This window comes from Balaenoptera borealis (genome assembly GCF_965194805.1).
Source record: "Balaenoptera borealis genome assembly, chromosome: 2".
Taxonomy (NCBI): Eukaryota; Metazoa; Chordata; class Mammalia; order Artiodactyla; family Balaenopteridae; genus Balaenoptera; species Balaenoptera borealis.
The window spans coordinates 6,257,568-6,271,518 of record NC_138867.1 but is presented as its reverse complement, the minus strand read 5'-3'; the positions used below and the strand labels follow the sequence as shown (position 1 = coordinate 6,271,518).

The window sequence follows — 13,951 nt, the reverse complement described above, 5'->3', positions numbered from 1 at the left end:
AAAGTCCAAAGAGGCGAGGGTGCTTGTCGCCCCATCATCATTCAGCCACCACCATCTCTGTGGCCAGGATGCCAACTGGAACTCCCCGTTGCTTTCTTGGGGTTCCAGTGCCAGTAAAGTGATGGGTTCATCTCTCCTAAGTGGTGTCCCTGGCGGCGCAGTGGTTGGGAATCCACCTGCCAAGGCAGGGGACACGGGTTCGAGCCCTGGTCCGGGACGATACCACGTGCCGCAGAGCAACTAAGCCCGTGTGCAGATGAGTACACCTCCTGAGGCCCTTTGAGTCTTGACCAGGTCGGGGGGTCTTATCAGCTTCTTAACACAAACAGAACACAAGCCCCCAAAGAGCAAATGCTGGAGCCAGCTCTGCCTGGCCCCCTCTCACTACCGCTGTCGTCCTGCTAACAGTGGCTGCTTGCCCGGGGATGATTCACCCTACTGTCAGCAGCAGTTTCTACCAGCTGGCATACTGACAAACGAATAAAACAGATCACCTAAGTGGAAAGAGCTGGCACTCCCTTCGATGTACTTAGGCTGACATAGTGTGATAGGGCCATGCACAGACTCTGCTCAGAAAAGAAAGAAACCACACAAAATTAAATATCTGTTGTTAAAGATGGAATTTCTGAGAAAAGATGAAATGTTTAATGGCCTGTACTCCCTCTGGTCTAAGCAAAACATCACAGATTTTCAGACATTTGAGGATCTTGTGGAAATTTCTTTTCTCAAACATTAGAAAGACGAAGGGCATTCATTGGATGGTTGTTTCAAGAGAACTTCAAGCCAAAAAAAAAAAAAAAAAATGGGAGCATAGACCAAAAAACAGGAGAGGGAAGTCTGGGAGGGTCTGCCAGAGTTAGAATGAGGGGTGGCCCTCTGGGCTGGGGTGGGGAGCAGAAAAGAAAACAAGTTCACTGGGGTCTTATCCCTTTGAGACCTTGAAGAACAATAATGTGAGGAAATAAAGGGAAGAAAGTACTATTCTTAAAAGCTGCCTGAATCTTTTCCTGTCATTTTAAGGAAGCAACAGAATTTATCTTTGGGAGAAACACTGGGCCATTTGTTGGGTATAGGGTTGGGGTGGGGGGAATTGCTGTATTTGTTTACTTAGGTCAGGAAAACTTCTGCTTTTGTAATTGCTATGGGCTGAATGTTTGTGTCCCCTAAAATTCATGCGTTGAAGCCTATTCTCCAGTGTGACGGTGATTGGAGGTGGAGCCTTTTGGAGTTGATTGGGTCATGAGGGTGGAGTCCCATGAATGGGATTAGTGCCCTTAAAGGAACAGACACAAGAGAGATGAGCTCCCTCTCTCTCTCCCTCTCCGCCATGTGAGGGTATAATGAGAAGACGGCCATCTGCAAACCAGGAAGCAGCCCTCCCCAGACACTCGCTCTTCCAGAGCCTTGATCTTGGACTTTGCAGCCTCCAAAATTGTGAGAAACAGGTGTTTGCTGTTTAAGCTCCCCTCGGCCCACCAGTCTGTTCTGTTCCAGCAGCCCTAACTGACGAAGACAGTAACGGTCAACCCCAGATCTCGTTCCGGAAGGGGGAGGCATAGGCAACAAGTTATTTTATATAAAATCGGGCACGGAACATGTCTGAGGACTTGGTTTGATGTTAAAGACTTCAGTTCTCTATTTCTGTCTGGGGCACAGAAGAGAGGATGCTGTCTCTGAGAGGAAACACCTTGTCATGGGTGCCCCCATCTGTGGTTGGGTGGCTGCAGAATGCCAGCAGCAGAAGTGGGACGAACGAAGTGCTATTGGGAAGCCAAGGCTAGGAATTCAGCGCTACAGCTCTATGCCCTCCCCACGCCTGCAGCTGAGTTTGTTATTGCTGCACCTGTGCTGCTTGCAGCTCTGAGAATTCGGGGACAAGTTTCCATTGCAGAGAATGGAATCCTCTCTAGCAAGTTTGTTAACTTCCTGAGGCTTCCATACAAACCACCACTAACTGATGTGGCTTTGTGTGGCTTAAAACAGCAGAAATCTCTGCCTTTGCCTTCACATGGCTCCTCCGCTGTGCCTGTGTCTCCCCCTCTTTTTTTTTTTTTTAAAGAAATTCACGTTCTTTTATTTATTTATTTATTTATTTATTTATGACTGTGTTGGGTCTTCGTTTCTGTGCGAGGGCTTTCTCTAGTTGCGGCAAGTGGGGACCACTCTTCATCGCGGTGCGCGGGCCTCTCGCCATCGCGGCCTCTCTTGTTGCGGAGCACAGGCTCCAGACGCGCAGGCTCAGTAATTGTGGCTCACGGGCCCAGTTGCTCCGTGGCATGTGGGATCTTCCCAGACCAGGGCTCGAACCCGTGTGCCCTGCATTGGCAGGCAGATTCTCAACCACTGCGCCACCAGGGAAGCCCTCCCCCTCTTCTTATAAGGACACTCTCATTGGATTTAGGGTCCACCCAGATAATCCAGGATGATCTTCTCATATCAAAAGCTTTAAGTTAACTACATCTGAACCTATTTCCAAATAGTCACATTCACAAGCTCTCCACGGACACATCTTTCTGGAAGGGGGCGGGAGCACCGTTCAACCCACTATACTTGTTAAGCAAAACGGGAATTTTTATAAATTATTAAATGCACACAGAACCACTGGGGAAAGTAAAGAATCAGATTCCAGGATGAGTTTCCAGGAAATACAAAGCCTCAGGGAACCTGGTCACCAGGAAAGCTCCGCCCTCCATAGTGGGGAAGCTGCAGGGCGGGGAGGCTTCCGTGGCAGCTGCCAGCTCCACCGCCTCTGCCAGGGGCCACACCCTGCTGCTCCCCAGCGTGAGGGATTCTGAGCTCAAAGGCTGACCAGGCAGAACCTGAGTTACGTGAGATCCCAGGGGCGAGGAGTTGAGGGAACACAGCTAGCTTGCCAGCCTCAGCATCCTGGAAGGTGCTGGAAAGCAGGGGAGGTACGCACCCCAGGACCCGCCCACCACATCTGTGTCTGCACCTGACTCACATGGCCCGTGGGAGCACAGCAGAGCACGGGGTGGCAGTGAGATCGTGACCAGCAGCAGCCAGGAAGGGGTTCTGAAATGTGAAAGCCAGCCGTTCTCAAGCTTTGGGGTGCAGGTCTCCCAGCGGCTGGCTGAACTCGCAGGGCACTGCTGGTGGGAATAGCGATGAAGTGCCGAGTGAAGGGCCGTGATGGGGAGCAAGGTCAGCAAAGAGGCCAAGCTCCGGGGCTCCCACCTGTCACCTCCCTGCGCCTCACGCTGCCCCTCCTTCCTCCTCTACCCCTGCCCCTCGAACGGGCACCCGAGGGTTCACTTCCATGCGGGAAAAGGTGCAACAGGGCAGAGGACACCGGGAGCTCTGCCCAAGAGGACGGGGAAGGGGCAGCTCTGCAGAAGGAAAGGCTCTGCTCCTTTGGGGCAACTCTGAATTCAAGGCAAACCGGCACCAGGAAAAGCTCATCACCGCCTCTGCTGCAGGATTTCAGTGTCTGAGTTAAGATGGAGACAAACCAGAAGTAGCCCCCTCTGTGACTCACTTTCTTGACTCTAAAATATATTTTATTGGGTTGGCCAAAAAGTCCATTCAGCGTAAGATGCTACAGAAAACCCAAAAAAACTTTTTGGCCAACCCAATACTTCCAAACCAGGCTCCAGCTGCTAAGAGAGTATGTAAGTATGAGAAAAAGTACGCTCCTAAAATTCTCAGTGTGCCATGGGAGTCCCTCAGAATAGAATAGACTGTCCCTTCTCAATGGCTCTGCTGTCTCCGCTGAGGCCCTGGGGTCACAGACCCCAGAGGAGCTTCTAGGGGGACCTCAGCCTCCATCTCACCTTGTCTTCACCAGAGGCAGGGAGAGCGAATAAGGAGAAGGGAAGGAGAGCGTCGGGGTCTGGGAGTTCACATTTAACACTTTGCAGGGTAACCTGAAGGCTGGAACATCAAGGATGATACAAAAAGAATTCATACAATGTATGCACAGCCTAGAGAAAGAAATATTTTTGGACCCCAAATGGACATTATGACACTCAATGGAAATGAAGAATATTCCCTTTCTTAAGTGAACTGATATATTCCAAGATGTGTAAATACAGGTCTCATGGACTATTTTAAACAAGCCATGAGATTTTTAAACAAATATTCAGAGATCTGTTTCATAGCTTCTGGATTTTAATTTCTAAAGCATGAGTGATTATAAAAATGAAAATATCCTTATATTCATGTTCTGCACCAGGAAATCCCAAATAAGTGGGCTTATTATTAAAAGATAATCTTGCCTCCCATGTTCATCATCAGTAAAAATTCAAATCTTCTTTATTCATCACTTGAGTTTCCTAAAACTGTCATTTCCATTAAAGCACTGAGGAAAAAAGAATAAGAATGTTTGGTATGTTACTGCTTCAATGGCTTGGCATTTTCCCACCCAGAATGAATCTTCTCTCCAGGCTTTTCCATTCCCATTTGCGTTAGTTCGCTAGGGCTGCTGTAACAAAATACCACAAACCGCATGTTCATAACAGAATTGTATTCTCTCACAGTTCTGGAGGCCAAAAGTCTGAGATTAAGGCATCAGCAGGGTTGGTTCCTTCTGAGACTTGAGGGAGAACTGTTCCATGCCTCTCGCCTACCTCCTGGTAGTTTGTTGGTGTCTTCATCTGCTCAGGCTGCCATATGAAAAAACCACAGAATGGGTATCTTAAACTACAGACGTTTATTTTCTCACAGATCTGGAGGCTAGAAGTCCATGATCAAGGTGTCGGTGGATTCTGGCTTCCAGACCACTGCCTTTTCTCTGTGTCTTCACGGGGCGGAGAGAGAGAGAGCACTGGGGTCTCTCCACGGTCTCATCAGGACCACAGTCTTCTCAGATTAAAGCCACACCCTATGACGTCATTTAACCTTTATTACCTCCTTATAGACCTCCCTCTCCAAATATGGTCACATTACGGGGTTAGGGCTTCAATATATGGATTTGAGGGAGACACAACTCATCCAAGACAACTGGTAATCTTTGGCCTTCTTTGCCTTGTGTAAGTTCACCCTGATCTCTGCCTTCATGTTCACATGGCATTCCCCCTCTGTGTCTGTGTCCAAATCTCCCTCCTTTTATAAGGACACCAGCCACGTTGGATGAAAACCCATCCTAATGACCTCATTGTCACGTGATCATCTGCAAAGGCCCTATTTCCAAATAAGGTCACATTTTGATGTACTGGGGATTAGGACTGAATTCTGGGGGAAACAGTTCAACGCATGACACTACGACCTTGAGACTGGCCCACTCTCTGTGCTCCTCTTCTGTCCTCACGCCCTCAGCCCTCCTGCTGCCCAACTGCCTAGAATTCCACTTTGCACATGTGATTCTTACTCAGGAAACTTGGTTGGCTCTTAGAACATTAAGAATGAACCAACTCCCTCAGCTCTGGCATCTAGGTTCCCTCTGGGGACCTTGCTGCCCCTCCAGGAGGCCTGGAGTCTGCAGAGGTGCCACAGGCGGAGCCCTCCCATCTCCCTGGCTTCTTCCCGCGGCCCTTCTACCCGGCATCTGCGTGTGGAGCTCAGCCTGGGCACGGCGCTCGCGTCCCCAGCTTCAGGAGGTTCGTTGCTGGGGTCGTGTGGGCTTCACGTTGGGAGAACAGACAGCACATTGGCCCTGGAGTTGGAAGTGGGGGTAGATGTGCACATTCCAGCCCCACTTACTTCCGGCTGTGGTCTCCCTGCGGTGGTGGCATCTCTCTAAGCCTCAGTCTCCAGCTGTGCAAACCATCCCTGCTCTCACCCACGTGCAGTGACGCACGTGAAACTCTTAGAACGGTAAGTGCACCACGAGCAGCTCTCGCCTCCCACACACTCCGTGCGCATTCCTCTCCCGACAGCCGTCACCTCGGAGACTCTCCCAGCTGCCTGACCCCTTCTCACCATCAGGGTCCACGCCTCAGGGAGGCCTTCCTCCACAGCCCAGCTGACTACCTCCTCCCCCATCACTCCTTTTCCCACTATCCTCGCCATTTTCCTTCTTCGCATCTGAGATCACGGTATTTACTCTTTGTTGTTTGTGGTCTGTCTCCCCAGGGAAGCTTCAGGCTTCATGAGACTTGGTTCCTTCTCTGTGTCCCTCACCGCCACACACCCAGCACCCAGCAGAGTTCAGGGCAGCATAAGTGAACGAATGATTCCAGGGGCACACTTGTTCCGAGACCGGCTGGCCTGGACTCTTCCGCGACTCAAGATCCAGTTATCCTGCCTTCCCCTGACGTTCTGACATTCAGCCTTCACATTTTGCGCGTGGCTGTCTTTCCAGCTAGACTGTCAGTTGGTGAGCTGAGTTTTAGACGTGTCTGAATCTCGGTTGCTCAGCTCAGCACGTCGGGCCCCGGGAAGCTCAGGCGAGAGCTGTGGGAACGATGCTGCCGCATGGCTTCCCCGTTCCTGGGACCTCCGTGTGGTGCCCTCTCTGGCTCTAGAGGTAAGTGGGCATCAGTGCATGCTGCCCTCGCCGCAGGGGCGCCCGCCTAGAAGGCGGGGAGTGGGAACTGCAGTGGGGCTCCCAGGCCCCCCAGTGAGGTCACTTGGGGCCCTGAAGAGAGAGGGAGACCCTGACCCCAGCCACAGTCGTCTCTGCCTGCCACCCCCGATGCCCACCGCCTCCCTACGAAATGCATTTCTCCCTGTTAGTCTCCTTATTCACTCTACACTGTTCATGCCATCACTATCCTTCCCCATCTGGTGGTCCCCCCACCCAGGCATCCCCAGCCTAACCTTAACCCCACTTCATGGGCCTCTTCCCTCCAGGTCCGACGTAAGACCCGCCTTCTACAAGCATCTCACACAGGCTGCCTTTCGCCCTCTGGCAGTGTCCTGGAATCCACCACAATCGATGGCCCGCGACCTGTCTGCACGTCTCCTCTCCCGGCAGGACCGCAAACCCCGGCGATCTGTGCCCTCCTCACCAGGTTGTGCAAACATACCAAGAATGCCAACCACAGAGCCGGCTGGCTTCCTGCTCCGTGCCCGGGTTTCCTGGATAATTGCATCTGCTCGCCCAGTCATTTCTGTCTGCTGAGTAATTCTCAGCAGCTGTGAGTCACGGCTCAAGGAGGCTCGAGTTCCGCAGCCTGATGGGTGCAGCTCCGTGATGAATATGGAAAAGGCTCAGCCTCAGGCCTAACGAGCAGTAGGAGAGAGAGACTTCCCTCTGCACGTTCGAGAGATGAATTAGCACTTACAGGGCTATGAATCTAGCCTCCACTAATGTATTCCATGGTCCTGTTCTGACCCCACCATTACCTCAGGGGCTCTGTAATTTATGTTCTGCGGCAGCTTGCAAACCTTCCCTTGACCTTCGGGTAAATCGGAGAACCGTACAACTCCCTTTAGAGAATAAAGGAAAATGCAGTTGAAACTTTTTTGCAGGAAGGCCTGAAAAACGGAAAGCTCCTGAATTAAACATAATGGAGAAACAATTCAGCCCTCCATCCCCCTTTCCCTCAGGAACCGAATCTTTCCAAAGGAAAAAACAAGACGCCGGTATGATTTGAAGAAAATCATTTCCTAATTGGCTTTGACCGAAAATAAAGAGAAACCGCCCTGTAATCACACTCATGTTTATTTTACTTCAAGACAATGCCACCGAGGAAGAAGGCCATGCCGCACCCGGATGGAAGATTTACCTGGATCTAAGCATCTCCTGACCACAAATATCTTGGAAGCCACATAACAGGAGGTCTTTTCTTTTTTCTTCATGATTCAAAAGCATGTAGTCAAGTGTTCACTCTCTCCTCTCTCTCTTCCGCTTCCTCTCTGCCAAGATCTATAAAACATATTATCTTCTGTCTTAAACTTTCTGTTTCTCTCGCCTCCACTACTGTCTGCCTCTGCTTTCTCTTGCCTTCTGCCTCCCTTCTTACTACTCCTGTAGCCAGGACCAGCCAGCTCCTTATTCAAAATGTACTGAGAATTTCAAGGCGGCGGCAGCAGAGAATAAACTGAGCCTGGGCCCTGTGCGTGAAGAGCCCTGTGTGACAGCACAAGTCGCAGGCCCTGGGGTCCCGCCCTGCCTGTAGCATCTGCTTGTAGCATCCGTGGTCTCCACTGCTAGACGTCTGCTCCTTGTCTCAGGCTCCCTGCCGCTGACCAAGTCGTGGCCAGATTTGAAAGAGAAATGGTTCTCATCAGCAGGGCATGACTCCCTTCTCCCTTCCAACCAGGTCCTTGAGGGTCCAGAATCCATATAATTGCTCCCCTGAGGAGAACAGGTTTTTCCCCACGACACCTTCTTAAGGACAAAAAAAGTTCATGTCCATATTACTGTGTCTGTGGTTCACTGTGCTTTTAGACCTACCTTAGCTTTTCAACATCCAATTCTATCCTATCTCAATAAAAACAAACCATTCGCTAAATGGAAAGTGAGAAGTAGGCCCCATGAGTCTAGATATCTTGTCAAAACCTGCGCTTGGAGTTGCGTCCACGCCTCTCTGTTTGTCACACTCAGTCTTAGGACAGGTGGAATCTTGCCTCCTGACAAGGTCCCTTCCCGGCCCATCCTGAGATCCAAAAGCTGTGTTTTAAAGATGACTTCCTCAACCATAATTCAAAAAGATTCATATACCACAATGTTCACTGCAGCACTATTTACAATAGCCAGGTCATGGAAGCAACCTAAGTGTCCATAGACAGATGAATGGCTAAAGAAGATGTGGCACATATATACAATAGAATATTTCTCAGCCATAAAAAGAAACGAAATTGAGTTATTTGTAGGAGGTGGATGGACTTAGAGTCTTTCATACAGAGTGAAGTACGGCAGAAAGAGAAAAACAAATACCGTATGCTAACACATATATATGGAATCTAAAACAAAGAAAAAAAAAGGTTCTGAAGAACCTAGGGGCAGGACAGGAATAAAGACGCAGATGTAGAGGATGGACTTGAGGACACGGGGAAGGGGAAGGGGAAGGGTAAGCTGGGACAAAGTGAGAGAGTGGCATGGACATATATGCACTACCAAATGTAAAATAGATAGCTAGTGGGAAGCAGCCGCATAGCACAGGGAGATCAGCTCGGTGCTTTGTGTCCACCTAGAGGTGTGGGATAGGGAGGGTGGGAGGGAGACACAAGAGGGAGGGGATATGGGGATATATATATATGTATAGCTGATTCACTTTGTTATAAAGAAGAAACTAACACACCGTTGTAAAGCAATTATATTCCAATAAAGATGTTTAAAAAAATTTTTTTTAAAAAAGATGATTTTCTCTGTGTGGGGCCTTTTAAATTTCAGTCCTAACGCTGCCTTGAAGATAAATGTCTTCAGATTCTGTTCTTGGCAAACTGAACTTTAAATTGAACTTTAAAATCCCCTAAAATAGTTTCATGTCACTTTATTGCCAGAGATAGAAAGAACCCAACCCCCAGGTAAGGCCACCCTTACCCACCCTAAGTGTGGTAGCCTCTGGCCTCTCCCCCATCCATGGGGCTCGAGGAAAGCAGGACGTAGGGGAGGATGAGGAAAGGAACAGAATAGCACGGGACAGCCATGGGACAGGAGCCATTCAAAGCGAGAGCGTGGTGCCCAGCGGTTCCCCATTTGAACATGCAGGCAGGGCTGGCTCAGAACAAGAATAAAGGGAACCCTGAATCTGAACGGCAGAGGTTCCTCCCTCAGCCCATACATCAGAGCGGATGAACACGGTCAGTCAGGGACTAAATGTCCTCAAGGTAGCAGCTCCTTTGGGCTCACCGCCATCCAAATGAAACATCTGGACGTTTCCTCTGTATCAAAATGACCCGGCACCATATGCCATCTCCTTGGTGGTGCCCACTTTAATTGCCTCTTTTATAGAGTCATGTTCAATGTGTGCCCTTCTGGCCCCTCTCCTCACCAGCCATTCTCCTGTAACAAAACGACCCTGCAAATCCAAAGAAAATGCAAGTGAATTGCCACCAGCATCCTGGGCTGTCTATTTGCACGAGGACAGCAAAGAAGTGCTATTCTCCTCGAATAAGCAGTGAATTAGCAAATGTCTTTCTCCATCGTAAACATTTGCTGAAAACAGCCCCTGGGTGATTGCATGAAGGATGCAGACAGCTATTTTTAACTAACAAATGAGAAATGCAGCACCTAACTTTGGATGACTGCTCAGTCTAGGTGCCCAGAGCTGAGTCTCTGTGAATGGAAGGAAAACACAGAGGGGAATTTCTTTCCAGCTTGGCCCCCAACGGCAACTGTAACACGCTCAGAGACAGCCAGTTCTGAGGCATGGGGTCGTGGCCACTTGTCTCCTTGTTCCACGAGGTCACCAGTTGAGGTGGCAGTGCCACTGAAGGACCCTCCCCCTCACCTACCTTTGTCCCCAGGTGACCTGGAAAAGGGAATGTATATGTTGGGGGAACACTGCGTGGAGACACCCGGGGTATCAACAGAAGGGACCCTGCAGGGGAGAAGTGGGAGGGCTGGGAGACCAGACTTCCTGGAAGGAAACTGACAACGAGTCCAGTGTGATGAGAAACTAGACCTTTAAAAAGCTTTAAAATAATCATCTGACATTACTTTAAAAATATAAATAGACGGCATTGCTCGTGCTGAAAATAATGACAACCATGAGCCCCCAGAGGAAACCTCCACATCAGCAGTTGTCCAAAAAGCACCATTAATATACACTTTATAGCAGCAAGTGCCTGATTTCCTCCTTCTGGCTGAGTGAAGCCTCTCTCCTGTGCAGAGGAAGCTTCCGGTCCTGGCTATTTAACATCTTCACTAAATGAGATCAAGAACAGAAGGAACTAAGATCTAGGGTAAAAGCAATATTTTCCAGCCTGACTCTCCTGCTAAGTTTCTCAAACTATTAAGACAACATGAACGGCATATGCTATGTGAGCTGCCAGCTGGAGACCTAAGGAAATGTCATCTGAGCAGGACACTCCTGGAATGTGGCAGGATGACTCTCTCTGGGCCTCTGGCATTTCTACAAGCGCTGACCACCTTTCTGGGTCAGCTGTCTGTTCTGCTCAGTGAATGGCTTCGGAGGATGGAGGCATGTCTCCCACCAGAGAAAAGGACAGGCGTGCTTACTGCCCATTGTTAAAAGATTCAGGTTTCCTAAGCTCGGGATTGCTCCCCTGTAACACAGCTGGATGTGTGTGCAGGTGTCACATGGCCCTCTTTGCATCCCCTTGTAGGAACTGGGACTTGGGCAGGTGCAAAAGTGCAGATACTCTGACAGTTGAAGAAGAAATTGTCCTTTTTTTCTGATCCAGGAGTTTTATGTCTTCTACCAGCATTCGTGATGTTTTAACAAACTAACATTTTAGCTTGCAAGTAGGGCAAAATCTTGGACCATGAATAGTTCTTGCCCCTGAATTTACATGACTGTGGCTGACAGTTTTGGAGAATATGCTCTCAGGTGTGTAAATGATGCTTCAGGCAGAGGCTACTGGTGGCCTTTCTTAAAACGTGTTTTCTCCTCTTTTCTACAGAAATAGAACCAGGCATGTGGCTATCCAGAATAAAAACTGCATTTTCCAGATCCCCTTGTAGATAGGTACAATCATGTGACTACATTTTGTCCAATGAGATGTAAGTGAAGTACTGAGAGACATCGTCCAGTAGCATTCCTTAGGAAAGCTGTCATTCCACTGTGCCCCCTCTTCAACCACTTTCTCCATCCTTCTGCTTTGACTATGGATGTGATAGCTGATGCCACATCCTGGCCCATGATGATGAGGACCTTGCTTGGCAGCATGAAAAGATAGGAGTCCAGGTCCCTGATGTAATGAAGCATCATACTTGGCCTGGATTTACTTATAAATAGAAATAAATTTTGCTCAAGCTGTTACCGAGTCCAAGTTCATACTGCTAAGGCAAGGAATAGAGACTTTATTCAGAAAGCCAGCAGACTGAGAAGATGGTGGACTAGTGTCCCAAAGAACCATCCTACCCGAGTTAGAATTCAGTCTTCTTTTATACTAAAAGGGGAGGGGGTGGGGTTGGTTGTTGCTTCTTGGTGCTGGAATACTTTGCTCTCCCAGCTGTCCATGTAGGTCAGGTCTCGATGTCCTTATAAACCTCCAACAAGACAAATGTTATTCTCTGGTCTGCAACTTTTTATCTCTATATAAATGAAAAAGTGTTATACTCTTAAAGGTCAGAGCCTTGAGAATGGGATATCCTGTATATTTCGAGCTACAGACAACATTCTTAACTTGTAGCAAAAGCAATAGACTACAAAGGTTAAAGTGAAAGAAACAGATCCAATATGGAGTTAGATTTGTTCTTCCCGAGTAGAAAGCCACTGTCACTTTGAGTTTCCATTTATTAGTGCTGAATCATCCCTAACTGATGCAGCCAAAAGTGGATGCTCCAAGGAAAACACCCAAAACATGGTGTAAACTGCAGGTGCCATTCGGACTGGCCCGGGGCCAAATGGAGAGACACATCATGTCTTCAGGAGTCACGGCACCTGCACCATCTTCCTCCTGGTCCTCGTCTGCCTTCACCTCCTCCCACACCATCTGATCTGCCCCAGGGCTCCCACGCCGCCCCCTGCAGGGTTCACCTGGCCAGCCCTGTCCCAGGCTCACTCCAGCTTCAGGTCTTTCTCCACAGAGAAAGCCTCATCCCCACGAGATTTATTTCAGCGTCACTTTCCAGAAGAGCAGATCCCAGCCTCCTATTGCTGCTTTGAAAGGGCCTAAAACGAAACCAACCTAGAACACGCTTTCATGGGGACTTGGTTTGCAGCACGACCCATAGTGGTGGGATGTGAGGTGTCAGTCGTACTTGGGTGGGAGAGATGGGTTAGGGTGGAAGCCCTCCCAGTGCCTCTCAGAGCACCCCAGGGCCAAGAAATAGGCGGCCCATGGCCAACACAACCTCGCCGTACACAAAGCCCTGATGGGCCAACTCCCCCCAGCACAGCAATCCTCCCCATGGGAAGTAAAATAGAGGGTTAATCACCCAAAGGGAAGCTCTGGAGTCTAGGAGAGAGCTTTATTCAGATGATATCATAGTGGTGACATCATAGTGGTGCCCATCTTCTCACCCACCCACTCACCCGCATTACACACTGAAGACAAGGCCACATTCCATTGAAATCCCATCATTTATTCACTTGCTGACTTAACACACTCTTACTGAGCACCTACCATATGCCAGGCCCTGCTGCACATGGGGGATGGAAGATTAATTTAGCAGGATCCACACCTGCATGGATGCAGGATCTAGAGAGCCCTTGCTCCCCGAGGGCAGAGACTCAAACAGGATTATTTGGAAATAATCATTTACATTGAACCAAAGGAGATGGGCATGAGGGTGAACCCTAATTAATTCATGGGGGAGATTTATAAAGGTTACAGTTTGGAAACATCCTGTTCTAGGATGTACATGTATCCTATGATCTGTGACAACCATCAAAACAAGTCTATTTCTGTGCTCTGATGGTCAGACAGGAGTTCCCTTCAAATTTCTTTAAACAGCATTCCCAAGTGTCTGTCTACTGACCAGCCAAGCAGAATATCAAAACTGGTGTATCCATGTGTTTATATACTTACAGTTTCATAATGTATCAGCTATGAATGCTTTAGGCTGCAATTTAGAGACAAATTCAATCAACCGTGCTGTTTAAAAATAGAAATTTAGCCGGGCGCGGTGGCGCGCGCCTGTAGTCCCAGCTACTCGGGAGGCTGAGGCAGGAGGATCGCTTGAGGCCAGGAGTTCTGGGCTGCAGTGCGCTATGCCGATCGGGTGTCCGCACTAAGTTCGGCATCAATATGGTGACCTCCCGGGAGCGGGGGACCACCAGGTTGCCTAAGGAGGGGTGAACCGGCCCAGGTCGGAAACGGAGCAGGTCAAAACTCCCGTGCTGATCAGTAGTGGGATCGCGCCTGTGAATAGCCACTGCACTCCAGCCTGGGCAACATAGCGAGACCCCGTCTCTAAAAAAAAAAAAGAAAAAAACAAAAAAACAAACAAACAAACAAAAAAATAGAAATTTAT

At 49.1% G+C, this 13,951-nt stretch overlaps 1 long non-coding RNA gene across 1 annotated transcript; it reads left to right on the top strand.

Annotated features, from left to right (window-relative positions):
• Positions 1-1,762: 1,762 nt before the first annotated feature.
• LOC309623274 lies at positions 1,763-4,065 on the top strand. Its single transcript, XR_014241303.1, has 2 exons — positions 1,763-2,030; positions 2,361-4,065. It is a non-coding gene; the product is annotated as an uncharacterized lncRNA (long non-coding RNA).
• Positions 4,066-13,951: the final 9,886 nt, after the last annotated feature.